We start from the raw sequence: 27,000 nt of genomic DNA, 5'->3' as shown, positions 1-27,000 counted from the left end.
AAGTGAAGCCATAGGAGTAGATGAGATCACCCTGCAGGGGAAAGGGAGAAGAGAGGTGAGGTGTGTGTTAAATTCCGAGGTGTACCAATATTTATGGGAGAGGCAGAAAAGGAATTTGCAAACAGCCCTGAGAAGAGACAGGTAAGAGAAGACACTGGGTGAGGGCATAGGGGAATATCCCAGAGGCCGAGGAAGAGAGCATTTCCAGAAGGGGTGAGGGAGTGAGGAGGTCAAAGCTATGGAGAGACCAAGTGAAGTAAAGCCTGAAAAGTATCCATAGGCCTTAGCAGCATAGAGGCTGTTAGTGACCTTGAGTTAGATTTTCTCTATTAAGAAAGCAATAAATGAAAGTAACTGACTTAAAAAAAAATTTAAGCCTGAAGTAGTGCTTTTTAACCAAGAGTTTTTCATTCTTTTCTTTTTAAAAAAAGAGCAGACGTTTTATCATGTGGTCTGTTAATTTTTTTATATTTTGAATGAGAATTTTTGTTAGCATTAAGCATCGCATAGTATATTTCTGAAAAAAGCTCTCATTATCAAACTTTTTAGATGGAGATTAGTAAGTCACATGTTCACACAGTGCAAATAAAATCAACCATGCATCAGGCTTTACCCTATTCATGCTTAGTGTAATTATAATATAAAATATTATCGATGTCAGTAGAAGAAACGAGCAATAAAAGCTTAATGATAGTAATAACTTATATTTCATAATATTTTGTGCTTTATATATTTAAGCATGAATAAAAGTTCATAGACCAATAAATACTTTTGGAAGGACAGGAGGTAACTGTGATTGAGGAAAATAGTAATTTTATTTGTGTGTGTGTGTTCAGAGCTTTCAACAATGTGCTAAACCCCCAAATTAATGCTCCATATCTTCATCTTGTGTGAGCCTCCCCTTGTGTATGGCCTTTCACAGACATCTGTGTTTAGAGGATGAAGTTAATGTATTTGCAGGGGTAAAAAAGATACATTCTAACGTTTCATCTTAATTGAATCCCTTAATAAAATGCCTTTCTTTTCATCTTTCCGTACAAGTTAATCCTAAAAAAAATATCAGTAATGACCAATTGTTAGAGAAAGTGAAAGACAGAAACTAGAATTTGTAGCCCCTTAGGAGTATATAATCAAACAAAGAAATCTCCACCCTGCAACAAGAACATAGTGGTTACTTGGGAATTCCTGTTGTTATGTTGTCTTTAGAATGCTTCCTCAAGAATGCTTGCAGGGAAGTGGCTTTTCTGTGATGTCGCATTGACTCTTGGGGGTTGTCTCTCACATGTGCTTAAAATATGAATTATGCCCTAAGCCTCTTGAATCTCTTCAGAATCATCTTACTGCAAGGAAATTTCATTCTCTTGAATCGTTTCAGAATCATCTTTCTCCAAGGAAATTTCATTTAGCAGGTCCCAAGGTGATTTCCACTCATCAATTATGAAAGAGAGATTCAGGGTTTTGAGTTTTAACTGGTTGCAATCTTTGACATTTCCAGACTATGCCTGAAAAAAAATCCCTAAGTCTTATGTATATTTTCTTTTGCCGTGGTCATTTAAGAAGTAAGTCGTAGGTTTATATCCACTTGGTAGTTTTATAACGGCATTTTAAGTTTGCTTAGATTACAATTGATATTTAGCATCTTTCTGGTACAACACATTAAATATCTGTTAAGTATAGTGCCAACCTATATTTAACGTTTGACCAGTATTTCAAAAATGTAGTCTGTTAAGATGTTTGGAATTTGGAATTTGTTAGTCAAAAATATATTCATATACTGTAGATAGAATGTAAGTAATAAGTGATCATGTGAATAATTAGCATTATATCTCATTGGTTTACTTTGCATAATAGTAAAATGAATGTAATATTTCTAATATAGACTCTACTATTTAAAATCTCTGGTAGGTCTCCAGAAATAAAGAAATCTTAAAATATACCAATGAGCAAAGCAAGGATTGCGTTCTCTTCCAGAGATGAACTGATACCATGTTAGTGAAATAGTGCTTGCCAAAATGTTGTTTTGTCTTCCATTCTCCTTCTGTCTCTCATAGTAGTCTCTTCATATTTTATATCTGAGGCCTAAAATAAAAATATTTCCCACAAGGGTTGTCTGTGACCCTTTGCTGTTGTCAGCATTTAATGAACTAGCTCGTTCACTGCTGCCTTTCCACTCCTGCCCTCCATGGTCTGCAGTAGGCCAGTAAACAAGCAAGTCACTGAGGCAAAGTGGTCATGCTTCCTCTGGAATTCGAGACCTAAAAACCCATGACTGTCCTATTAATATGGCAAACGTAGCCTCTTGCTTGGGAAATACGTTCTTGGTAGTTAAAGATTTTGTGATCTATGTGTCACTTTAGTATTTATATCACTGAAAAGAGTTAGTATGGTAAGTAGTAAAATATAAATTTGGTTGCTATTATTTATTTGTGATCTGTCGCTTCCCACTTATGAACAACTACTTACAATATAAAAATAGTTACAAAAGGTAGTTCTTAAAGAATGAAAAGTGGTTTCTTTTCATTCATTTATTCTTTTTGAAAGAATAAAAAATAAATAGAAAAAGAGCTAGAGGTACACCTTAATTCTTCAGTTAATTACTTTAATTGAGTACAAAATTTAACCCTGAGACACTTCCTCTTTAGCCAACTAGTGCCTGACTAGATAACCCACCATAATGAATCTTAAAACTGGACCAAATTGATTGGATTTTTACTTACTGGACAACAGGCAGTGTAACAGGAAAGGTGAGCTTCATGATCACCCCTGTTTTCTGCCTGAGACAGTTTCCTAACTGCAGAGCAGTGAGCAGCAGTCCAGAAGAAGCAGAGTGGTCCTGCTGAGATGAAGAGGCAGAGATCACAATTCGAGGCAGGTGAATTGGCAGGAATCTGTGGAGCTAGGCACCAGGAGGGAGCCGCTCAGCAGGAGGACTGCAGAAGTCTTTGTGGATGGATATTGCTCATGAGTTCTTGATTCAGGGCTCAGCTGCATACATGTAGGAAGAGACCACATGATGCTTTCCAGACAATGGCTGCTACAGGGTTGAGAACAAAATAGAGATACTAGAGGGTGAGTAGGAGTGGAGGACACTGTGAAGGTCTGGTCATGCCAAAGTGAAAAGATTAGGTTAGTACCTTGAAAACACCTCTGGGCATCTAGCTGAGATACCAGAAGGCCAGAAGGGTCATGCTTTGGCAATAAGGACATGACCAAGAGTAAGGCCTCCTCTAGAATTACCAGTACTTGATAGAGATCCTCAAGGATGACTGAGCTTGGATGCTGAATCTTGCCACATTAGAGGGACCTAGGAAATTCACTGGGCATTCTAGAGATCCATCCTAGCAAAAATTTTATAAAGCAGAGCTCACACAAGTTTAAGCTGATCAGCCAGTAGTTGAACTGCCTGCCAAAAAGTAATCAAAACTCTTCAGAAAAAACAAAAACAAAACCAGATTCTCTACATTGTATCGTTAATAATATGTATATGAAAATAAACGGGAAAGCAGGACCCATCATCAAGAAAAAAGCATTCAATAGAAACCTGTCCTGAGATGGCCCAGATGTTGAATTTAACAAAGACTTTAAAGATATTATACATAGGTACAAAGAACTAAAGCAATATATGTTCAAAGCACAAAAAAAAGCATGGTCTGAGTTTAGCATATATAGAGAATCTTAGGAGAAAAATAAACTATAATTAAAAAAAAACCGAAATCTAGACCTGCAAAGTGCAAAAAACTGGAATGAAGCGCTCATTGGATGATCTTAAAAGCATATGAGGATGGCAGAAGAAAGAATCAGTGTACTTGACAGGTCAATAGGAATTACTCAATCTACAGACCAAATGGGACAGAGTTTGAAGAAAGACTTCAGGGATCTATGGGAAAATATGAAATGGTCCGAAATATGAAGAATAGGACTTCCAGAAACAGAGAATGAAAGTTGGATATACAGATATTTGAAAAAACAATGGTTAAAAATGTCTCAAATTGTTGAAAAACATTAATTTGCAAATTCAAGAAGCTCAGCAAATGTCATGCCATGTTTTTTCACAAAGAAATTCATAACTAGGCACACTGTAGCCAATGAGAAATCAAAGCTAAAATATTTAAAGCAACCAGAGGAAGAAAGATAACTTACACATAAATAAAAGTGCTTATTTCTTATCAGAAACAATGGAAGCCAGGACACTTGGTGACACTATTAAATTGCTAAAGAAAAATAAAACTGTAAGCCCAGAACACTATATGCATCATAAATATCCTAATATCCTCAAAATAAAAATTACAGATATTTTTGAATGAGTGAAAGCTGAAATAATCCTTTGTCATTAGATTTGTACAACAGGGGATTCTAAACAACATTATTTCAGATAAAGGGAGATAATAGTAGGTGAAATTCTAGATCTATATGAAGTAAAAAAAAGGTATAAAGAAGAGCACTGGAAATGGTATAAAAATGGGTGAATATTAAGTATAGTGAGTTTTTAATCCTTGTAATTTCCTAAAAGAAAGAAAGAAAAACAACATTAAAATGTGGGGCTTAAGATGCCTGTTTATTGTATCACTTCACACCTGACCCTGTACACATCCTTCTTCACACTTTGAACTTCTTACTTTACAATGAAACTCCCCATTCTACACTTCACAAAATTTGTAAGATTACCACTTGCCCCCAACTCTTTATGCACAGAGGGGACAAATAAAAAGCATTGAACTTAAACCCAACCATATCGATAATTACACTAAGTATAAACACTTCAATTAAAAGGCATATATTTTCAAACTGGGTATAAAAACCAGGGTCCTCCAGCCTGGGTGACAGAGCGAGACTTCGTCTCAAAAAAAAAAAAATTAATAAAAAAAAATAAAAAATAAATAAGAAAAAAACAGGGTCCACGTGTATCTTGTCACAAGAAGTGCATTTTAATTAGAAAAAAGCAAATAGATTGAAAGTGAAAATATATACTCTGCAAACAATATGTATAAGAACTTTATTTGGCTATATTAATACAAAACAAAATGTCAAGACAAAGGTTATTACAAAAGATAAAGAGGAACATTTCATGAGTATAAAAGGCATGATTCAGTAAAAAGTGATCCTAAATAACATATATATGTACTGTTTAACAGTCTCAGAATTAATAAAGCGAAGCGTCTGAAAGACCTAAGAGAGAAATAGCCAAAGCCAAGATCATAGCTGGAGATTTTAAATTTAACTCTGAGTTCCATAGCATACTGGGCAAAAAAAGGAAAGATTATTATTGTTGTTTAGTCCTGTCTGATTAGTGGAGGGTGATCTGGATGCACAGACTTTCCCTAGCACTAAATTCTGGGAGAGACTTATGGCACAAATAATTAAACTAAGGACAATTTCTTAGTAGATGAAGATTCTGAAATGATGTGGAAACTATTTTCACGTGGAGTTTCTCATTTTACGTTTTCTGTACAATAAAATTTAACAAAATATATTCATTTCTATATGGAGGTAGGTTTAGAAAATACTATTTTGCCTTTTAAATTGACTTAACACAGACATAGAGTTTGGGAAGCCTAAAAATATTAACATGGCCCTGGGAAGCTTTCTTTGTATATCAGATGGTTCAACCAAATGTTTAGCTTGCTCGGTTTGAGGCTGAATTTCCAAATTGGTTCCCAATATCCTATTTTACTGATTAAGAAGAGATCCATGTGTTTTAGGTTGCAGAGATGCAGGTGGCACCTCATTGTGAAAATCCAGGAACTCTCTGTATTCGTGTCCATATGGAGTGCCATCCACTTATGCATGGAGGTGGCCTTAGGGGTGCCTTTGGGAAGGGCCAAATTTCTTCCCAAAATAGAGCTTTGAATTTTGTCGAGCACTTGGACAGAGCAGGAGGGCACTTGGCGCCAGGAGGAAAAAAGGCTTTGAAAAGGGAGGTGGGAGGACACAGTGGATGAATTTGGCTGACTTCACAGCGTTGCCTGGGGTCTACTCTGGTTTGGAATATGAATTAGGCAGTTTGTGATTGGTACACATTGTTTTATCACAGAAAAAAAATCGGTCATTTTTTTCTCTCTTACTGTTCTGTAAAATGAAATAAAGAGTATATCCACTTGTATGATTACTAAACATCATAGCCTCCTGCAGTCAAGGAGAGATTAAATTTCAGGATGGCACAGAGGAAAATAAGCTAAATCAGGAAGAACACCAAGATTTTTTTAATAGCATATTTAAAGGTAAGAATTCTGAGTCCCAAATTAATTTGGGTTTATTTCAATGGAAGGAATACTGATTTTTCTTCTAGGAAATACTTTCAGATTTTCCCACTTAAATTTTCATTATTTTCTTATGTAAGTTTAATAGTTGCATAGGAAGCTCCTCCACAGTTTTGATCCAGTACATTGAAAATAGTTTGTAATATATATTCCAAAACAAAAAGTAGCACGAGTCTTCTATGACTTCATATTTTTATGCCCCAAGGACAGATAACCTGTATTTTTTTTTTTTTAGTAAGGCAATATAATGAACTAATCTTTTTCTTAGAGGTTGACATTTTGGGAAACTATTATCAAACTGAGAAATATAAATGGTCTGGTTTATTGAGTTTCTCTTTTTAAATGAAGGTACTGTTTCATGGTTTGACTGTACTCTGAGCAGAAATAACAGCACATAAATAATATTTACTTTGTAACAAGATCCACACAGAAATGTTTAGTTAAATTGCTTCAGGTAAATATTAACTGTCGCTTATTCAGCTGTTGCAGAACTCATGTAACGTCTATTCAGTGATGATTGTGAGATAGAAGTAATCTAATTCCACTCTTAACAGTTCTCATTTTTGGTTAGGGTTACTTAATTTTAAACAATACAACTACATTTTACATATCTCCTGGTGTTTAATCCATGAACTGTATTGATCTGTTAGGGCAGTAAATAGGATAGCTAATGATTCCTTATCTAATTAATTAACAAACAAAGCACTGTCTAATTCTGTGTCTCTAGAGTGTGTATGTCAGGGTAGGAGCAGGCTGTGTACCCATGATAGAGGGCAGACAGGATGATCCACTGGATGATGTAAAGAAAATATTAGAAATTCTACCTATATATTATTCATTATTTCATTCTTTGAGGATTTCTAATTTGGGGTATGTTTATAATGCACATAATGGTACAGTAATTAGTGCATTATTTTGAAATATAAAGACATCTTGGGATACATGTTATAAAAATATTTCTGATAGGGATGCCTATCAGAAATATAGGTGTTCTAATTACAACACCTATTGTTTTGATTTAAATTACAAAAATAAGAAAAATAACCATTTAGTTATTTATTTTGATTACCTAAATGATTTACTGGGGTCCAAATGATGTCAGGAGCACAATCACAAATATCTAGTTTTCAGAAAATATAATTAACTATGCAGTTAAAAAATTGGGTTACCAAAACTATATCCATCCCTAAAGAGAAGCCAGCTCATGCTTGCTGTCAAACATACCCCAAAGCAAGTCCTCAGACTGCACCTTAGCTTGGTTTGGGAGAACCAGAAGGCAAAGCAAATCTGTTTTGGTATGTTTTTCTCAACTTTAACCTGGGTTTTTGTTGTTGTTGTATTAAAGCTGTAGTGCTCTTTTATATATGGTGGAATCGTCCTTATTCTTTGCTTAGTAATAGGCTGGGAAGCTTATCACATTTCCAGGACTAGTTCAAAGACAGAAACTGATATTTTAAAATAATAATTCTTGCTTTTGTTATGGATGTCAGTTTACAAAACACTTTAACTGGCATTATCCCATTTGATCCATGTAACGTACTGTCAATAAAATATTAGTAATAATCTCATTTTGCAGATAAACTGAAATCAAGTGGTTAGGTACATTGATCAAGGTTCCATGGCTTTCAAATATCAGATTTAGGTGTTATATCAAAGTACCTTAAGTGCAGGGTTTCCCACACTTTGCCTTTCACAATAAATATTTTCTGTACTGTGTTGAATAGAAGTGGTGAGAGTGGGCATCCTTACCTCGTTCCTGATCTTAGAGCAAAAGCTTTCTGGTTTTCACCACTGAGTATGATGTTAGTTATGGGCTTTTAATATATTGCCTTTACTGTATTGAAGTAAATTCCTTCTGTACATAGTTTTTTGAGAGTTTTTATCATGAAAGAATTTCGAATTTTGTCATGCTTTTTCTGCATCTATCGTGATGATCATGTGATTTTCATCATTCATTCTGTTAATGTGGTATTTCACATCAGTTGATTTGTGTTTGTTGGAACTATCCTTGCCACCCCAAAATAAATCCCACTTGATCATGGTATAAGATCCTGTATGAGCTGCTGAATTTTGTTTCTTAGCATTTTGTTTTAGGATTGTTGCATTTATGTTCATTAGGGATATTGACCTGTAGTTTTATTTTAGTGTAATACTTTTTCATCTAGCTTTGGTATCGAGGTAATGCTGGCCTCATAAAATGAGTTTGGAAGTATCCCTTCTTCTTCAATTTATTGCAAGAATTTAAGAAAGATTGATAATACTTCTTTTTTAAACATTTGGTAGAATTCACCAGTGAATCCATCTGGTCCTGTGATTTTCTTCGTTGTGAAATTTTTTAATTACTGGCTCAATTTTCTTTTCATTATTGGGTCTGTTCAGATTTCCTATTTTTTCATGATTCAATCGTGGTAGCTTGTATGTTTCTAAGAATTTCTTTCTTTTTTCTTTTTCTTGTTTTTTTGTTTTTTTTTTTGTTTTTTTTTTTTTTTTTTGAGACAGAGTTTCCCTCTTGTTGGCCAGTTTGGAGTGCAATGGCATGACCTCAGCTCATTGCCACCTCTGCCTCCCAGGTTCAACAAACAATTCTCCTGCCTCAGCCTCCCCAGTAGCTGGGATTACAGGTGCCTGCCACCACGCCTGGCTAATTTTTGTATTTTTAGTAGAGACGGGATTTCACAGAATTTCTTTCTTTTGGGTTACTCAGTGTGTTGATGTATAATTGTTCGTAATAGTCTCTTACCCGTTTCATTTCTGTGGCATCAATTGTAGTGACTCCTCTTTCATTTCCAATTTTTTTTACTATTCTCTTTTTCTTAGTCTGGCTAAGGGTTTGTCCATTTTACTTATTTTTAAAAGCCAAACTCAGTTTTGTTGTTTTTTCTATTGTTTTTCTATTCTCTATTTCTGCTCCAATCTTTATTTTCTACCTTCTGCTAACTTTAGGTTTAGTTTGCCATTTTTCTAGTTCCTTTAGGTATAAAGTTAGGTTGATTATTTAAGGAAATCCTGTCATTTGTGACAACGCAGATGAACCTGGAGGACATCATGCAAAGTGAGATGAACCAGTCACAGAAGGACAAATACTGCATGAATCCACTTCTATGCGGGATCTAAAAATGTCAAACTCAGAGAAGTGGAGAATAGAATGGTGGTTGCCAGGTGCTAGGAGGAGGGGGAAATAGGGGTTGCTGTTGAAGAGGTATAAAGTTTTAGTTACACAAGGTGAGTAAGTTCTAGAGGTCTGCTGCACAGCATTGTACAACCTGCAGTTAACAGCACTGCACTGGGCACTTAAAATTTTGTTAAAGAGGATGGACCTCGTATTAAGTGTTCTTACTACAATTAAAAAAAACACTTTTTATTAACTTTTTCATGATACCACATATGTATAGGTCTGAGATGACACTAGCCATGTGAAATTGGGCTAGTCGCTTAAAGTTGCATTATAGATGTGTTTAAGTTACGAGATTTCAATTACGGTTGACAGAGACAGAAGAGTAAAAAGTAAATGATGTAAGTGATCCTACCTACCTGCCCATCTAGAGAGCACACACTTCTGAGTGAAGTTGAAAAGCAAGATGTGAATCTGTTGTTCCTTCAGTTTGTCTGAGTTCTCACATGGCTCCAGTAGTGTGAGCATCCCCAGGCTGGGTGTAACTTTAAAGTGTATTGTTTAAAGTACATTTGTTTTACACAACATGTCATTTTCCTGAAAGCCTGCTACCTAATTTGGTGCTCAGCCAACAAAACAGTGATTTCTTCTAATGCTGCAAAACTTAGAGGATTTTTTTCTAAAAGACAAAAAAGATTGATTGCAATGAATTTATCTCGTGTGAAATTTAAGATGTTATTCCATCGTATGGTCTTGGAGTGAAACTTCCTCATCTGTAGAATGGGGCTAGTAATGTCCATTTTACTAATCTCAGAGGAGATTCAGGTTAGGAAATGTCCTGAATGCACCTGGGGTCCTTTGGATGCCCTCTCTTTAAGCCCCATTCCAAAGCTTTTTATAAAACTCTTCCTCAAAGCTCCAAGGGTTAGTGTCTTGTGAAGATGTGGTTAAGAAAACTGATGTGAAGATGTGGTTAAGAAAACTGATGTGAGGCTGTTTAAAAAAACTACTCCCGTTGCAGGGATACAGGATTTTTGGAATAGCAGCCTGGGCCTTGGAGACATGCATTCCAGTTCATTCTCTCTCACTAATGACCTCTGTGTCCTTGGACAAATCACTTCATGTTTCTGGGCCTTAATTTCCTTACCTGTAAAAGGTAGGAGATTAGGTCAGATGCTTCCAGGGCCCTTTCCAGCTCTAACATTCTATGATTCTTTCATATGGTGCATGTGTCAAAATTGTCTTTTGAAGATACTATAATGATTATAATTATTCCTCTTGCTTTTATGCTTCATGTCTTTTTTAGATTCATAAGCAAATCTTGACACCTTCACTCAAAATGATCCACCTCTTTTTTTCAGAGTTGCCAAGCTGATCATTGCTGGTGGCCCACATTGTTGCTTATTTGTTTCAGTCTGTCTTGCTGAGCTTTATTGTCTTAATAGTAGATGACTGAGTTCTTAAAGCTTTTCTTCCTTTTGCCCTCTTGGTGTTTGGCCTGTTTCAGTGCTCTAGCTGCCTAGCCTGTTGGACGTTCTGACCCCCAGTAACTGTTGAGATGAAGTTGAATAGATGGTCACTCTTTAATATGTGGCTCTCCCTAAGTAATCCTTATATTCTTCTACTGGGAGAAGAGCCATGTCCATTCTCTGATTTCCTGCCTATTTTGCAACAAATCAAGTGTTTTTTACCAACCTTTAGACCATCTGCTCCTGTCACCCAACTGCTGGAAGACAGTGTCCTGGCTGCCAGTGGACATCCAAGGCTTAGATTTCTGTTCTTTCTCAGCTTTCTGTTTCAATATATTTGACTTTAGAGGAAGACTTTGTGGCATGAAATTAAATTTTTTTATTTCAGTAGAAATGTAGTGAAGACCCATCATGTGACATGCACTGGAGATACAAGTGAGAACCATCAGAGAACCTGAAAGGTGAAAACACTAAAAGAGAAATGGGGAAAAATAAGACAAAGAGGCATGAGAGTGAAAGGAACAGAGAGACAGGGGTGGGAAGAACATGGGGTGAGACAGCCAGAGAGGGAGAAAGATTGAGAAGATGCATAGATAGATAGATAGATAGATAGATAGATAGATAGATAGATAGATAGATAGATAGATGATAGATAGATAGATAGATAGACAAACAAAAGCATAAATGGAGGAGACTAGTTCTACAATAGGATGGCCAATACCAAAATTACAAATTAATTTCCAGCTACAACTGCCTTTTATCCACCTGAAGACTATGAACATCTATCAACTGCAATCACGTACAAATACTCAGATAATGCTGCAATATTTCAAATTTACTAGCAGCCAAGCACTTTCAGATCCATATACTGAAAGGTCAGCCATTCTGTACTACCTGAATAATCTTAGCTTTTTCCTTCTTTAATTAGAAAATTTATACTTGTTTTATTTCACTCTCCTCGGATTTCCTACATCTTGACCTTATCCAAGAGAGGTTGGAGTTATGACCACAGTGAGCTGTAGCTGATGGACAGCCACCGAATTCATTCATAGGCCCTCCACTGGCAAAGCTTCACCTTATTTTTGCATACTTAAATGTTTTTATTTTTAATTTCTTCCTCTCTTCTGCTTCTTTTTAGCCTACAAACATCCTCCAGAGATCAAAACCCAAAAATAAACCCTGTAGTTGATCTTACATTGCCTTAAGACTATCATCATGCCTCCCAGCTTTCCTTCATCACCAAACTTTATGTAAAAATACTACACTTAGTAATTTCACTTCCGCATCTTCTACTCACCACTTCATAACTTATTATAAAGCTTTCTTTTGTCCATCATACTATTGATTTTACTTTCATAAAAGTCAACAGTGACATTCTATGAGCCAAATCCAATGACCTGTTTTTAATTTCTCACCTTTCTGGGTCTCTTCGCAATATGTGACACTGTTGACAACTTCCTGTATGTGGGACTTCTCTTTTTGCTTTGGAATGTAAACAGGTTTTTCCTGTTGGTGAGCAGGAGTTTCCCTGATTCAAAATGGCCAGCCTTACTGCAGCAACTATATGTTACTTAGTATATAGTCAAGCAGCATGCCACTCTCTAAAATATACCTATTACTGAGACACCTAAAATTTACCTATTTCCAAATATTGTGATTCATAGCATATGCTCTGCCAACCTTTAGGCTTGTTGAAGTCCCACCTCTTCCTTTCCCATCCCCGTACTGATAATAATGCAATAATTTGTAGTATGTTGCATTCTTTCCTAATTTTGAACCCCAAGAGCCTATTAGTATACCAGGGATTTGAGACAATTATTTTTTTAAAAAACTTGAATAATATTTGTAGTTGCTTAAGATTTCACAGAGAATTGAAAGTGTAGTTTAACACCAACTTCTAGGAATCTTAGTACCTTCAATCATAATAACTGTGTATATCAGAAAAAAAGAAACTATTATTTTAAAAGTCCCTCCTCACTTTATGCAAGGAGAAGAGAATATATCCTACTCTGTCATTACTTTAGCATTTGTAAATTGGCAATTATCTTCTGTCTTGTGCTTTAATATTGTTTGTCCTCAACTAGGATATAAGATTTTTGTTGTTATTTTTGTTACATTTGTTATTTTTGCAACATTTGTTATTTTTGCATTTTATATACATATTCCTGTTATTAAATTTTACAATGCTAAAAACATGGTAGAGTTATCCTCAAGGTGTCATGGACTTTTCATAGCAAAGTTATGTTGATTACTTGGAGGAAGTTGACCAGAAGTCAGCAAGTCATTTATCTTTTTAATGATGATGATGGTAATAATAATACATTGCTAAGTTTTAGTTTTTCTCATAGAACTATTTTTGATATTTTTGTTTTAGAATTATGATTGGAGCTGGGTGCGGTGGCTCATGCCTATAATCCCAGCACTTTGGGAGGCTGAGACAGGTGGATCTTGGGAAGAGATGTGTACAATCAGCTTTCTCTAGCCAATATAAGCCACGTCTGCCATACTGCTGCTGCTATTTCACAGAGTTGCAGTGAGGATTTTTTTAAAATCCAAGTTATAATAGTAAGCATCAATAAACATAGTTCTAATTTTATTATTATTTTTAGCCTAATGAAACTACCTCCTCACTTGAGAGAGTTCTTTAACAAGTCCTCATTACACATTTTTCTGCATCTAAACATTCAGGTTTCAGTACTATCAAAGGACCGATAAAGCAGTGTGATCTCATTTACTGCCTTATTCCATATAGTAATTGGCTTTCTACATATTATAATTAAAACAAAAACTTAATACCTCAATCCCTTAGGGAATATAGTAAAAAAGTGTTAAAATATTTGCCTCACAGAATTCATGATATGATGAATATTAAGTGTTTTGAGAGTTGAGTATAAAGTTATTTTGGATTTTTGTTTTGTTTTGTCACCATTAATTACCAACTTCTATTGATAGAAACATCTGGGAATATTAAGAATTTCCATTGATAGTTGTGATATAATGAACAATGTATGACTGATTTAATTTATTGTGGCTAAGCTCGCATGTTTAACGCCAATAAAAGAAGTAATTGTACTACACGCCTTTAGAGGATAGAGCTTAATGGTTTACTTACATACGGTTGATATTTTGTTCATGGGGATTTGAGGAATGTTAATTGTTGTCATTGTGAACATGTTTTTTAATTAAATCATGTTGGTGTCTTACATTGGATATCTTCTTTTATCTGTGTAATCTCAGTGATGGCCAAACAAATCTTGAAACCTTTCTTACTATGTTCTATGCCCCACTTACTCACATTTTTTAAAACTTGCTAAATATTTGATACAAAAACAAAGTTAAGCTTGGAACTCTATATTTTGTGAAGAAAAGTTCAAGTGCCATAAAGTTGTTTCACTAGGGGGAATGCAATGAAATTGGATATAATGTGTGCCATGTTGTTAAAAACCCAATTAATATTCTATTCATATTATCTTTAATCGAATCTTCATAAGATTAAATATGAAACCTTTGGCCGGGCGCCATGGCTCACGCCTGTAATCCCAGCACTTTGGGGGGTCAAGGCTGGTGGATCACAAGGTCAGGAGATTGAGACCATCCTGGCTAACACAGTGAAACCCCATCTGTACTAAAAATACAGAAAATTAGCCAGGTGTGGTGGCAGGCGCCTGTAGTCCCAGCTACTCAGGAGGCTGAGGCAGGATAATTACTTGAACCTGGGAGGTGGAGGTTGCAGTGAGCCGAGATTGCACCACTGCACTCCAGCCTGGGCAACAGAGTGAGACTCTGTCCCAAAACAAATAAATAAAATAAATATGAAACCTTTGAAGATTCCAAATGTGCCAGGTATTATCATGGTGAAACTGAAGTGTCCATTCGTTTACTGGTATTAATATTAGAATTCTGCACACACTTGAGAAATTCCCAAAACATACATATTTTTCTCATTAAAGCTAATCTGATAATTTATGTATTATTCTCTACTTCTTTCTCCCCACTCACCTGATGCGTTTATTTTTACCACTTCAGTTTTAAAGCAAAAAGGAGCAAATATTTGCTACATTCTCCAATGACTGTTCACAGTCATGAAAAGCTGAAAATACGGGATTGAGGTCTTTTACCTCCAGTCTTCTTCTTTCCTCTGTTCTCTAGGCAAGCCTGTGTTTGCATCTTCATTAAGTGTAGTAAAATGTACAGGAGTTTTTTTGTTGTTGTTGTTGTTCCTGTAGGGCTAGTATTCATTTCTAAGCCCAGCTAGATATAAAAGACTCAATTCATTGGTAAATAAAATTTGTATCACATTGTCCACATTTGCTATAATGAAAAATGAAAGCCGTTAGAGCACCACTACTACACCATGGAAGCGTCTGCATTTTGTGTGTTCAAGCCTGAGTAATCAAGGTGATGAAGTAGGGATGTACAGTATACATTAATGACAGTGTTGGTGCAGGTCAGAAAGGAAAGACTCATGTAAATAGTCTAAATATTATATACTATATTGTTTTAATGACATTTAGGATTCATAATTATATTCTTCCAACTGCAAAAAAAAAAAAAGCAAAGCCTCTAATAGTTCCATGAAAATTACCTTATTTCTAAATGCTTCTATCTCCTAGCCCCCATTACAAGCCATCAGAGTATTTGGCTTTATTACTCAAATTTTATAATATTGTATTTGTTAATAATACAACTACCATGTCAAAGGTGAGCAGACAGTATATTTAATTATAGTAGCTAACATTTACTGGGCACTTACTATGTGCCAGGTGCTATACTAAGAGTTTTGCTTATACTGACTTATTTAACCCTCCCAGTGATTCTAAAAACCAAGTATTGTTATAATCCCATTTTGTAGATGAGGAAACAGAAGCCTAGAGGGTTTAAGAAACCTGACCAGGGCCACACAGCTAGGAAGTGGTAGAGGCAGGATTCGAGCCCAGGCTGCCGAGTGCCAGCCCTGTTGTACTTTACCATTACACTACACTGCGTCCTGTAGAGATTATTGAAGAACAGGCTAGACACTATATACATATATACATTTATTCAGATGCCATAGTTAACTTCTGGTGACATAGAAGGGGATTTGAAGATTTCAAAAAAAAAAAATTGAAGAGGGTAGTTTTATAAAACATTACTATGTTGTAAATAGGATAAAAATATCAGTGAAGTTAAAGCTAGAGAGAAATGTAAGAAATTAACCAAAACCCTCTGCAAAGTCTTAAAGATGTGGCTTTTTTTCCCCCAATTCCTTCCCTGCTGACTTATTTTCATGGAGTAGAACAACTGATTAGCATATTTTATTTCTGTTGTTCATGCCAAGCCTGTTTACCACGACTGGATTTGCCTGATTGGTGGTGTTTAGTGCAGTGCTTGGCGGTCCTCTAAGGAGCACTTAGACGTCAGCTGTAAATCATCTGCTCAGCCTCCCTGACTGTGAGCTCCATACCTCCCACCTGGTGCACTGGGCACAAGCATCCACACACTCACCATATGCAGGCAGATTCGTGCTCAGCCTCTGGGGGCAACACTGCAAATTAGAAGGTGAATTTGCAGCTCTCTGGGCAGGCCCTTACGTGTGCATATCCTGTTCCTTGTAATTGGAATTGTGTTTGCAAATCCCTCTACACCCAGGTGAGGTTGTATTACACCCCTGGCTGTTGGATGGAGAAGAAAATACAATCTGCTTAAAAGAGGGCAATTCAACTTCCTCTAAAAACTGGAGACTATGGGTGAGCTTTTTGCAACCACAGCCTTTCAAGGAATGTGATTGCAATCACAATACTTTAATGGTGCTCTCCTTGTTTCTTAAAAACATTCATAAAATTTGTATTCAATGATAGCTTAGATAGAGGTCTTTCCTAGCCATGTAGTGAGTCTTTAGAAAGAGATCTTGATGTTGCCTCTTGTGACATTTTCTAAGAAACTACATTGTTATAATGCAAACCTAATCTCTGCTTGGCATATGAGCAGATGATATAAGCAGACAATAACATATGTTGCAAGGGAGGGGTAATGTAGTTAATTGAGTTGGCAAGTAACCAACTAGGATAGTTTTTACTAATAACTTTTGCTAGGTACAGTTACTTTCTCCTGTTTGAAAGCCTTTAAATGACAAATTTAATGATCATTATATTGTAAATGTTTATATGTTCTTTCAGAGTTTACCTTAGCCAGTGATTTTCCAATATATATTTTTTAAAGTATTGGTGACGATGGCTTAGAACAGGAACATATTCAAATTAAAAGTACATAAATAGACAAATATATAATTATGCATGCATGATTAAAAAAATTTGCTAATAGAAGAATCTAGCAAAAAATATTTGGCCACCAAATACAAAGTTCCAGCTAAATGGGAGGAGGAATAAATGTCCTGCAGCACTGTTCTGTATTTAAAGGCACAAACATGCTTAACTGAAAAAGCCATGCTTGCTCCTATGTACAATTTCTAATTGCAAAGCTAGAATTTTTTTCTAGATATTTTTGTCAACATATTTGCTTTTTTTCTTTTTTTCTTTTTTTTGAGATGGAGTTTCACTTTTGTTGCCCAAGCTGGAGTTCAATGGGGCGATCTTGGCTCACTGCAATCTCCGCCTCCCAGGTTCAAGCGATTCTCCTGCCTCAGCCTCCCAAGTAGCTGGGATTACAGGCATGCACCACTACACGGCTAACTTTTTGCATTTAGTAGGGATGGAGTTTCACCATATTGGTCAGACTGGTCTCGAACTCAGGTGATCCACCGGCCTTGGCCTCCCAAAGTGCTGGGATTACAGGTGTGAGCCACTGCACCTGACCCATATTTGCTTTGTGATATAAATTTCCCTCCCCCTGCTGCTGTCTACTCTTCCAGTTTGCCCTTCCCCCATTTTATGTGGCATTATATTATATTATACCTTGTGTTTTAGGCAAGTTTGAATGGTAAAATCAAACAGTATTTGGAAAATGAGTTATCCTTACTTGATAGCATCTTCATAAGGAATAGCCCTTCTACCTAACTCTGATTCACAAAACACCACTCATGCTTTCACTATCAAAAACTTATTTTTCTGAGTAGGAACACTGCAGTTCCTTGGGTTCTTCTTCATTCCCTTGAGGCATGTTGTGGGTTGACTTGTATCCCCCCAAAATGCTGTGTTGAAGTCCTGACCCCTAGTACTTCGCAGTGAGACCTTAATTGAAAATAGGGTCATTGCAGATATAATTAGTTAAGTGAAGATGAGGTTATTCTGGAGTAGGGTGGCCTCCTAATCCAATGTGATTGGTGTCATAGTTGATACAGAGATACGGGGAGAATGCCACGTTAAGATGGAGAAGCTCAGGAATGCCTGAGGCTGCCAGATGCTAGGAGAGAGGCTCAGGACAGATCCTCCCTCAGGGCCTTCAGAAACAGCTAACCCTGTTGACACCTTGATGTTGGACTCCTAGCCTCCAGAACTGGGAGACAATACATTTATGTTGCTTTAAGCCACTCACTTTATAATAAGTTGTTACAGAAAACTAATAAGTGGCATAAAGCAAGGAATTCAAATCAAAATCCATTCTGCCTCTCTTCTTAATGGTAGAATCCTTGCCGTGCTCATGCCTTGCCTGGCCTCTTCCAGGGATCTTCCAGGCATGTTCCTTGGTGCTCTCTTGGTCTGCACCCATCCATTTTAGATGCCACTACTATTTTACTACTTTCTTACATGCACACACACATTTCCAGTGGTCACTCCCCATTGTGTCTGCAGTGACACACATTCTTTAGTGACGCAATTGATGGCATCCCATTCTGACTTCACTTGCCTTTCCAGTGTTTTCCACACTGTGCTGCCTGTGCACACCACTGTATTTCAGCCGCATCACTCTTTCTGTTAGTTCTCTGGATGCGACCAGCACTTTTCCACTTCAAGCATGCTGTTCCTTTTGCAACAAACCTCCCAAGAGAATTTTACTCCTCTTTCAAGACCTGTTTCAAATGCTGCTATAATAGAGTCTGTACACCAGATACTCTACATTCAAATAATATTATACATTCAGTTCTATACATTCATTTTGATATATTCATTTGATACATTCATTTGATTCTATGCATTCAAATGCCGCTGTACATTAATTCTCCCTCTTAAGCAGATGCATTTGCCATCTCTTTGGTCTCACAAAATAATTCATACTTCTTTTATGAAATTTATAGTAGTGTTCTTTGCATTATTGATGTTTGCACTAATCTTTCATTGTCTTCAGCCCTCAGGGCATCTTTAGCCCTTTTTGGCAGAAATCCGGAATCCTCAGGCTACATCACAATTCCACAACAGATGAGGGAGACACATTCTGCCAATTTCAGGCGGATGTGTTCCTCCTGACACGTTCTTTGTTCCCTTGAAGGGTACCGCAGTACACTCAAATCAAGGCCTTTTGTGTTTTTATTCCCATCACTATTATACTTGGTATCTCCTTTCTGACCACAAAAGGATAAATTAAGAATCTGATGGTTCCCTCATCTCAGAAAGTCACAAGGGAAATGATATTTTTTCATACTAAATCTCTTAATCCCTTAATTCATCCCTGACCTGATGAAGTCTCTAAAGCAATTGTAGCCATTTTTTTCAAGATTTTGTGTACTTTATTACAAGTGTGTTATACCTCAATAAAAATACTTTTTAAAAGCAATCAGAAAAAAGAAGAAAGACTACCAGCAAAGAGATGACAGCTAGATTAGCAGCCTACATTTGATCAGAAACAAAAAAAGTTTGGAATGTAATTCAATCGTAACTTTAAAGTACCAGGGAAAATAAACATCAACTCAGTCTTTTACCTAAACAAATGATTATTTATGAGTAATGGTGACTAAAGTCGTTTTCACACCAAGACTAAAATAACCTCCAAAATATGTGCTTCAGCAAGGACTACAACAGATGAATCGATAATAGCAAACAGGTTGGTGGATCTACATAAGCATTAACTTTCAAAAATAATGAATTTTTCCTTTTATTTTTAGTTGACATATAATAACTGTGTATATTGGTGGGATACAGAGTGACATTTCGATACATATATACAGTGTGTAGTGATCTAATTGGGGTAATTCACATATCCATCACCTTAAACATTTATCATTTATTTGTGTTGTGAACATTCAAAATCCCTTCTTCTAGCTTTTTGAAAATATACACTAAATTATTGTTAACCATAGTCACCCAACTGTGCTACAGGACACTTATTCCTCCCACTTAGCTGTAACTTTGTATTTGGTAGCCATTTTTTACTGGGTTCCTCTATTAGTAAACTTTTATCATGCATGTATAATTACATATTTGTCTATTTACTTTTAATCTACAAATTATATAATAAACTCATGTTCTAACACATTTTGTATATTATGAGACATATAAATTTGACATTAAAATATAAAAATTCTCATATTTTATTCCCAACTATAGATAGAGGTATATAAATGAATTTTTAAAAACAATTATTTGATGTTCTTTTCAATTAGAAACTGTAGGTGAAATAATTCCAAATTTAAAAATAAATTTGTTTCTCTTGAATAATACAAACTGGAAATGATGTCAGGTTTGCCAATAATGTAAGAAGCAATATATGATTACAAATTCACGTTAAAGATAATATCTTCTACATAAAGCCTAAAAGAAGCCATATGGTAGGAATATAATCATTCAGATTGATGCTTGGAATGATAGAATATAAATGAAAAAGCAGTATTGAAGGGTTCACATCATCACCTGTGATTTATTAAAAATAAATGAAAGCTACAGGGGAGAAACAAAATTAAATTTACCTTTTAACAAATAACCCAAAATTTTAAGAATCTTTTCTTTGTGATCTTTCAAGTGAATGTGTATTCAAATAATCTCAATATCATTTTTTAGTCAATCCAGTATGCTCTGCCTAACTTCAAGTTAATAGATTATAGCAATTTTTAGAGAGCTGAGTTTGTCTATTTTCCTCCTAATCTATTTTAAATATGATGGAACTTCAGAATTTCTGAGACTACATTTGTAATCATTTAGCCTCAAGGGGTATGAAGCAATCAGTTTTCTGATCCAAATTATTCAAATTATTGCCTCAGTGGAGTGTGAATTTTAATAAAACTTAAGTGAAAGTAGTAGTATACATCATGTGAAAAATAATTCTTCCTGTGATTTGTCTTTTTAAAAAGTATTGTTATTTCTCTTGTCTAGGCACTATTGGAATTAGAAGAACTGCAAACATGATGAAATATATTTTATCATCAGAATTAATTAATTGTTGATGTTTTCTTATGGTACATAATCTGCTACCAATATATAATAAAGTTCTTGAAATAATTATAATATGATACACATTTGAACTCTAATTTTTTGGTATTATATGTGATTTAATGTTATTTAATTTATTCTATTTTAAAAAAATAAAAAAGGTGAGTTACTGAATGAAGTTTCTTTGCCAGAAAAAAAGTCATTGATTTTGTCAGTCATTAAGGACATAGATAGAAATTTAGGGCTCCTAAAAAGTTTTAGCAATATAGTTATAGTCAATATTTATATAGTACTTTCTATGTGCTAGACACTTTACATACATCGATTATGTAACCCAGTGAAGTGTTGTCTTCTATATTTCACATGTGAGAAAAGGGAAGCATAGAGAGTTTACATATGATTTATGAAGGACATAGCTAGTATATGACAGAAATGGATGTGAACACAGGTAATTTGGCTCCACAATCTTTGTTCTTGACTACTACTATACAGCTTACATTCATTACAGTTTTTCTTTGACGGTTGTAAAAAAAATAGTTTGTTCTGTTTGAGGGTATGAGATATCATGGAGAAGAGAAAAACAGAAGTCTATTCATTTGTTTAGCAATTGGGTGATGATCATTGGTGATGATCTTCAAAATCACTAAGACCAAAACACTTCTCCCAAGAAACTTACAATTTAGTAAAGTAAGTAGAAGTAAATGGACTGTGATAAGTGTTATATTAAAAGGGTGTATTACTCAGGTAAGTTCTATCTTGCTGTGGTAACAAATTAACTCCCAAATCTCAGCTTAACTCAACAATCTTACATAGTTGTCCTTTATACAGGGACTCAGCAGTCTAACTATTTCCATATTGTGGCTGTGCCATCTCAGCATGTGGCCTCTGTTATCAAGACAAAGGAATAAAGAACACAGAGGGCTTGGGTTTTCTATTCCGTGTTTCAACTAGGGAATAGTATACTTCATTTCTGCTAATATCCCATTGATTAATGACTACTTGAAGTGCAAAGGAGCTGGATAATGTGTAGGAGCATACAGCTATTTGGTGAGCAATTAATGCCTTGACCAAGAGGTATGTATGTCGCCTGGAAAAGAATGGGGGTTGAGCAATAATTAGTTAGGATCCTACACGAAGTTGACTGAAGAGTGGCAGAAAAAGCATTGATAGGGGCTGGGGAAGGTAATTGAGGAATTGAAAACAGTAAGTTTCTGGGCACCGCACAGGAAGAAGCTGTAGCAAAGACTTCAGTACCACGGAGAGCTCCTTCCATTTCCATTGCTTGCTTGCATATAACGTAAATTGTTTTTCTGTTTTGGGGGGATTTATTGCTCCATAAATTATTGGGGTACAGGTGGTATTTCGTTACATGAGTGAGTTCTTTAGTGGTGATTTGTGAGATTTTGACGCACCCATCACCTGAGCAGTATACATTGCACCATATTTGTAGTCTTTTATCCCTTACCCCCTCCCACTCTTCCCCCCAAGTCCCCAAACTCCATTGTATCATTCTTATGCCTTTGCATCCTCATAGCTTAGCTCCCGCATATCAGTGAAAACATACGATGTTTGGTTTTTCCATTCCTGAGTTACTTCACTTAGAATAATAGTCTCCAACTTCACCCAGGTCACTGCAAATGCTGTTGATTCCTTATTATGGCTGTGTAGTATTCCATCATATATATATGTACATCACCATTTCTTTTTTTTTTCTTCTTCTTTTTTTGAGACGGAGTCTTTCTCTGTCCCCCAGGCTGGAGTGCAGTGGCGCAATCTCGGCTCACTGCAAGCTCCGCCTCCTGGGTTCACGCCATTCTCCTGCCTCAGCCTCCCGAGTAGCTGGGACTACAGGCACCCACCACGATGCCCGGCTAATTTTTTGTATTTTTAGTAGAGACGGGGTTTCACCGTGTTAACCAGGATGGTCTCGATCTCCTGACCTCGTGATCCGTCTGCCTCGGCCTCCCAAAGTGCTGGGATTACAGGCTTGAGCCACGCGCCTGGCCTCACCATTTCTTTATCCACTCGTTGATTGATGGACATTTGGGTTGGTTCCACGATTTTGCAATTATGAATTGTTCTGCAGTAAACATACCTGTGCAAGTATCTTTTTCAAATAATGACATCTTTTCCTCTGGTAGATACCCAGTCGTGGGATTGCTGGATCAAATGGCAGTTCTACTTTTAGTTCCTTAAGGAATCTCTGCACTGTTTTCCATAGTGGCTGTACTAGTTTACTTTCCCACCAGCTGTGTAGAAGCGTTCCCTGTACACTGCATCCATACTCACATCTGCTGTGTTTTGATTTTTTTATTATGGCCATTCTTGCAGGAGTAAGGTGGTATCACATTGTGGTTTTGATTTGCATTTCCCTGATCATTAGTGATGTTGAGCATTTTTTCGTATGTTTGCTGGCTATTTGTATATCTTCTTTTGAGAAGTGCCTCCCAGCTGCGAAAGAAAGGGGCTTTAGTTCTTCCCCAGTCTGTGAAGTCTGCATGCCTGATTTGTGCCCTCCCCTGAGTTCTGGCCAGGAGGCTTCTTGCCCCATTCAAATTGTTACAAAGTTCAGCTAGAGAATTCCTTCTCCCTGTGGAGTTTTACCTTCTGCTCCTCTGTCTACTCTCTCGATGGATCCCTGTGGTGCCAGGCAGGAATGGGCTGCCTGGCAACCTAGCGAGCTTCTAGGGCTTTTCTGCTGCTTCCCCTACCTCTGGATTTCACTTGACCTGGCATTTTAACTTGACTCAGCTCTAGGTAAAGTTGGAAACTTCTCCCGCAAAAAAGACCTTCAGCTTCTCCAGTGGGGGCATATGTTAGGGAGAGGAGGGTCTCCCTTTGCCACTTCCACAGTTAGGGCACTCACAGTATTTGGGGTGTCTCCTGGGTCCTGCAGGAGCAGTCCGCTTCCTTCAGAGCATCTTTGGGTCCTCTCATATAAATTGTAATATCTTTTCAACAAGAGTTTATTCCACTGACATTTGTTATGAACCTATAATATATTTTGTGGATAGTAAAAGTCATAACACATAACCATCATTGGGAAGATAAAACTCTCTGTAATGCAATTGGTGTGTTCAATGATAGAACCATTCACTTGGTATTATGAAATTGTGGAGATGTTCCTAACATTAATCTTGGGTACAGGAAGGAGTTGCATAGGAAAATTTCTTGAAAGAGATGATTTATGATTTCATATGTTTTATTAAGTGGTAAGTAGGAGTTTTGCCATAACAGAGAGAAAGAAGACAGTTTTGGTCAGGAGTTGAAAAACCTTTTCTGTAAATGGCCAGATAGTAAATATTTTAGGCTTTTCAGGTAATATGTGGTAGGTCTCTGTTGCATATTCTTTGTGTTTTACAAATTTTTTTTTTTTTTTTTTGAGATGGAGTCTTGCTCTGTCGCCCAGGCTGGAGTGCAGTGGCGCGATCTCGGCTCACTGCAAGCTCCGCCTCCTGGGTTCACGCCATTCTCCTGCCTCAGCCTCTCCAAGTAGCTGGGACTACAGGCGCCCGCCACCACGCCCGGCTAATTTTTTTTTTTTTTTTGTATTTTTAGTAGAGACGGGGTTTCACTGTGGTCTCGATCTCCTGACCTCGTGATCTGCCCGCCTTGGCCTCCCAAAGTGCTGGGATTACAAGCATGAGCCACTGCGCCTGGCCGTTTTACAAATTTTTAAGATGTAAAACCATCTTTACCTCAAGGGTTGTAAAATGTAGGTTGTGGCCCAGGTTTGACAGGTGGTCCATAGTTCACTGACCCCGGTTCTATGCAGAGAAAGTAGTAGCAAAAAGAGAGACGTGTACTTACAACTATATACAGTCTCGTCTTGACAGAGTATGAAGTTTGAAGAAGGGTCATGATAGATAAGCCCAGAGATGCAGGTAGGGGATACGCAGGGTGTCACATTGAGGAAATTTAGACCTACATCCGTAAATATGAGTATCAATAGAATGATAAAATCATATTTGCATTTTAGAAAGATAGCTGTGTTGAGAATTTCCCTGAGGAAACAAAACTGAACTCAAAGAGGAAGCTGTTGGCAGTGGTCAAAAAGGAGGTAATGAAAGCCTGAAATAACGCAGTGGTGAGAAGGACAGGCAGGAGAAGACTCTGTTGAAAAAAATCTTAAGATATAATAAGAAAGACTTGGTGATTGGTTGACCAGAGTGGGGAAAGTAATCAATAATGACTCCTTGTTGATTGATTGAGTAGGAAAAGTAGTCAATAATTACTCCCAGACATGATAGCATTGCTTTGACTGAGATTATAAATATTATGCAAACTCATTAATGTTCATTATTTAGCAAGAACTGTGACTATTAAAAGGATCTGACATTTAGTCCATAATCCCATCATCTGGGGTCAGACAGCACTGTCACATCTTCTGACATGATGTGACCCTGTCACACCTGGTAGGTTGTGGGAAGTCTGTTAGGCTGTCCCAGGTAGGGTGTGGGGAACTTTTGCTGCTATTCATCAAGCAGATTGACGGTGATAAACAATATCTTCCCATTGCAGAATGCTCATTCAAGGTAAGGGGTAAGGTACGCAAAGTGTAGGTTCGTGGAAATAGTCCTAAAGGCTGTAATTTTTTAAAACTATCAGTTATTTTAGCTACTTTTGGATCAAGAAATCCAAAATTTTGTAGATTTTGAGCTTGCCCTCTGTAATGGGCATGTACCATCCATGATTGCCCAACATTTTTATATAGTTTCCCACAATGTGAATATAGTCTTCCCAAAATACAGTTCCCATAGTTCCTTCCTTTCTGGGGTGAAGGCGTGTCACCTAGTTTGCACCTATCAGACTCAGCCTCATGAGACCGGATATTGAAGAGTGCAATGTGACCTGGGGACCCGGTATGGCGAGATCAGTATTCTATGAAGTGAAGATTCTTGTTTTGGAGGAATAGCTGCGGTGAAAGTTCTGTTGATTCGGGGGGAAGTAGCTGTTGTTTTTATGTTGGACCTGTCCCATGGTGGGGTGGACATGACTCTTTGCTGGGCAACACCCAAGTTTACTTCTCCAGGCCTCCCAGAAAAGCTATGTATCTTAAAATCCCCTCAATTAGGTTATATTCTGTGCTTTCCAACTGAAAATGTCAATAGCTGTACCCAGGGCTTCAATTCATTAAATGTTGAAATTTTATTTGCAAAATTAAAGAATATATCTCAGTGCTGTGTTTCTCCTGCACTCAAACAAAATTTCCATTTAAATAGGTAAATGATCTGGAGATCACCCATGCTGAGCATGAAACCCTAGTAGAAGTGATGAACAAGAGGCATGGTAACCCTTGTCTAACTCCAGAAAGCCACTGTATGTAGAAACAGGATCTGATTATTTTAACTGTACCTCCAGATTGGCTGACCTAAAAGAATTATCCCTAGCAATGGTATATCTAAATAACCTGTAACTGCTGCCATATACAAACAGCTCCAGGTAGAAATGTTTTATCAAATATTTTATTCTTTGTCTTTTCTTTGCTAAATGAAACTAACGGCAACGTGCTGGCTACCTGTCCAGAACTATATTCTGCCTTAACACCTGGTGCCTGCTCCTGTGACCTGCTCTCTTGTGTGTTTAATTCACAACCCAACTTCCAGTTTAGGAGTCAGATTTTACACATATGCAGGTCACAGAAACTCAAAGAAGAGGAGGCTTTAGAAATACAAATACAAGCCATGTAGGAGACTAAAAAGAGCCTCAACAAGGCTTTCTTTAAAACAAAACAAAAATAAACTATCACCAAGTCCTAAAAGCTACCTCCGATGTTCTCAAGCCTGTCTCTTCTCCTCTCTCCTCTCTCCTCTCTGCCAAAGAAATGCCAAGTTTGACCTATCTGTCAGTTATGTGATATTATATCATTTTTTGTTATTATACTTTAAGTTATGGGGTACATGTGCAGAACATGCAGGTTTGTTACA

General features: G+C 36.7%; 1 protein-coding gene and 1 long non-coding RNA gene across 3 annotated transcripts in view; both read left to right on the top strand.

Moving 5' to 3' along the window:
* RELN (reelin) overlaps window positions 1-27,000 on the top strand; it is a 533,709-nt gene that overhangs the window by 115,426 nt on the left and 391,283 nt on the right. The gene's annotated exons all lie outside the window — the stretch shown is intronic.
* On the top strand, window positions 18,510-21,153 carry LOC134737030 (uncharacterized). Its single transcript, XR_010121566.1, has 2 exons — window positions 18,510-19,751; window positions 21,017-21,153. It is a non-coding gene; the product is annotated as an uncharacterized lncRNA (long non-coding RNA).

This window comes from Symphalangus syndactylus, chromosome 6 (genome assembly GCF_028878055.3).
Source record: "Symphalangus syndactylus isolate Jambi chromosome 6, NHGRI_mSymSyn1-v2.1_pri, whole genome shotgun sequence".
Lineage (NCBI taxonomy): Eukaryota > Metazoa > Chordata > Mammalia > Primates > Hylobatidae > Symphalangus > Symphalangus syndactylus.
Note: the sequence above shows the minus strand (reverse complement) of the source record. Positions and strands in the feature narration are given on the sequence as shown.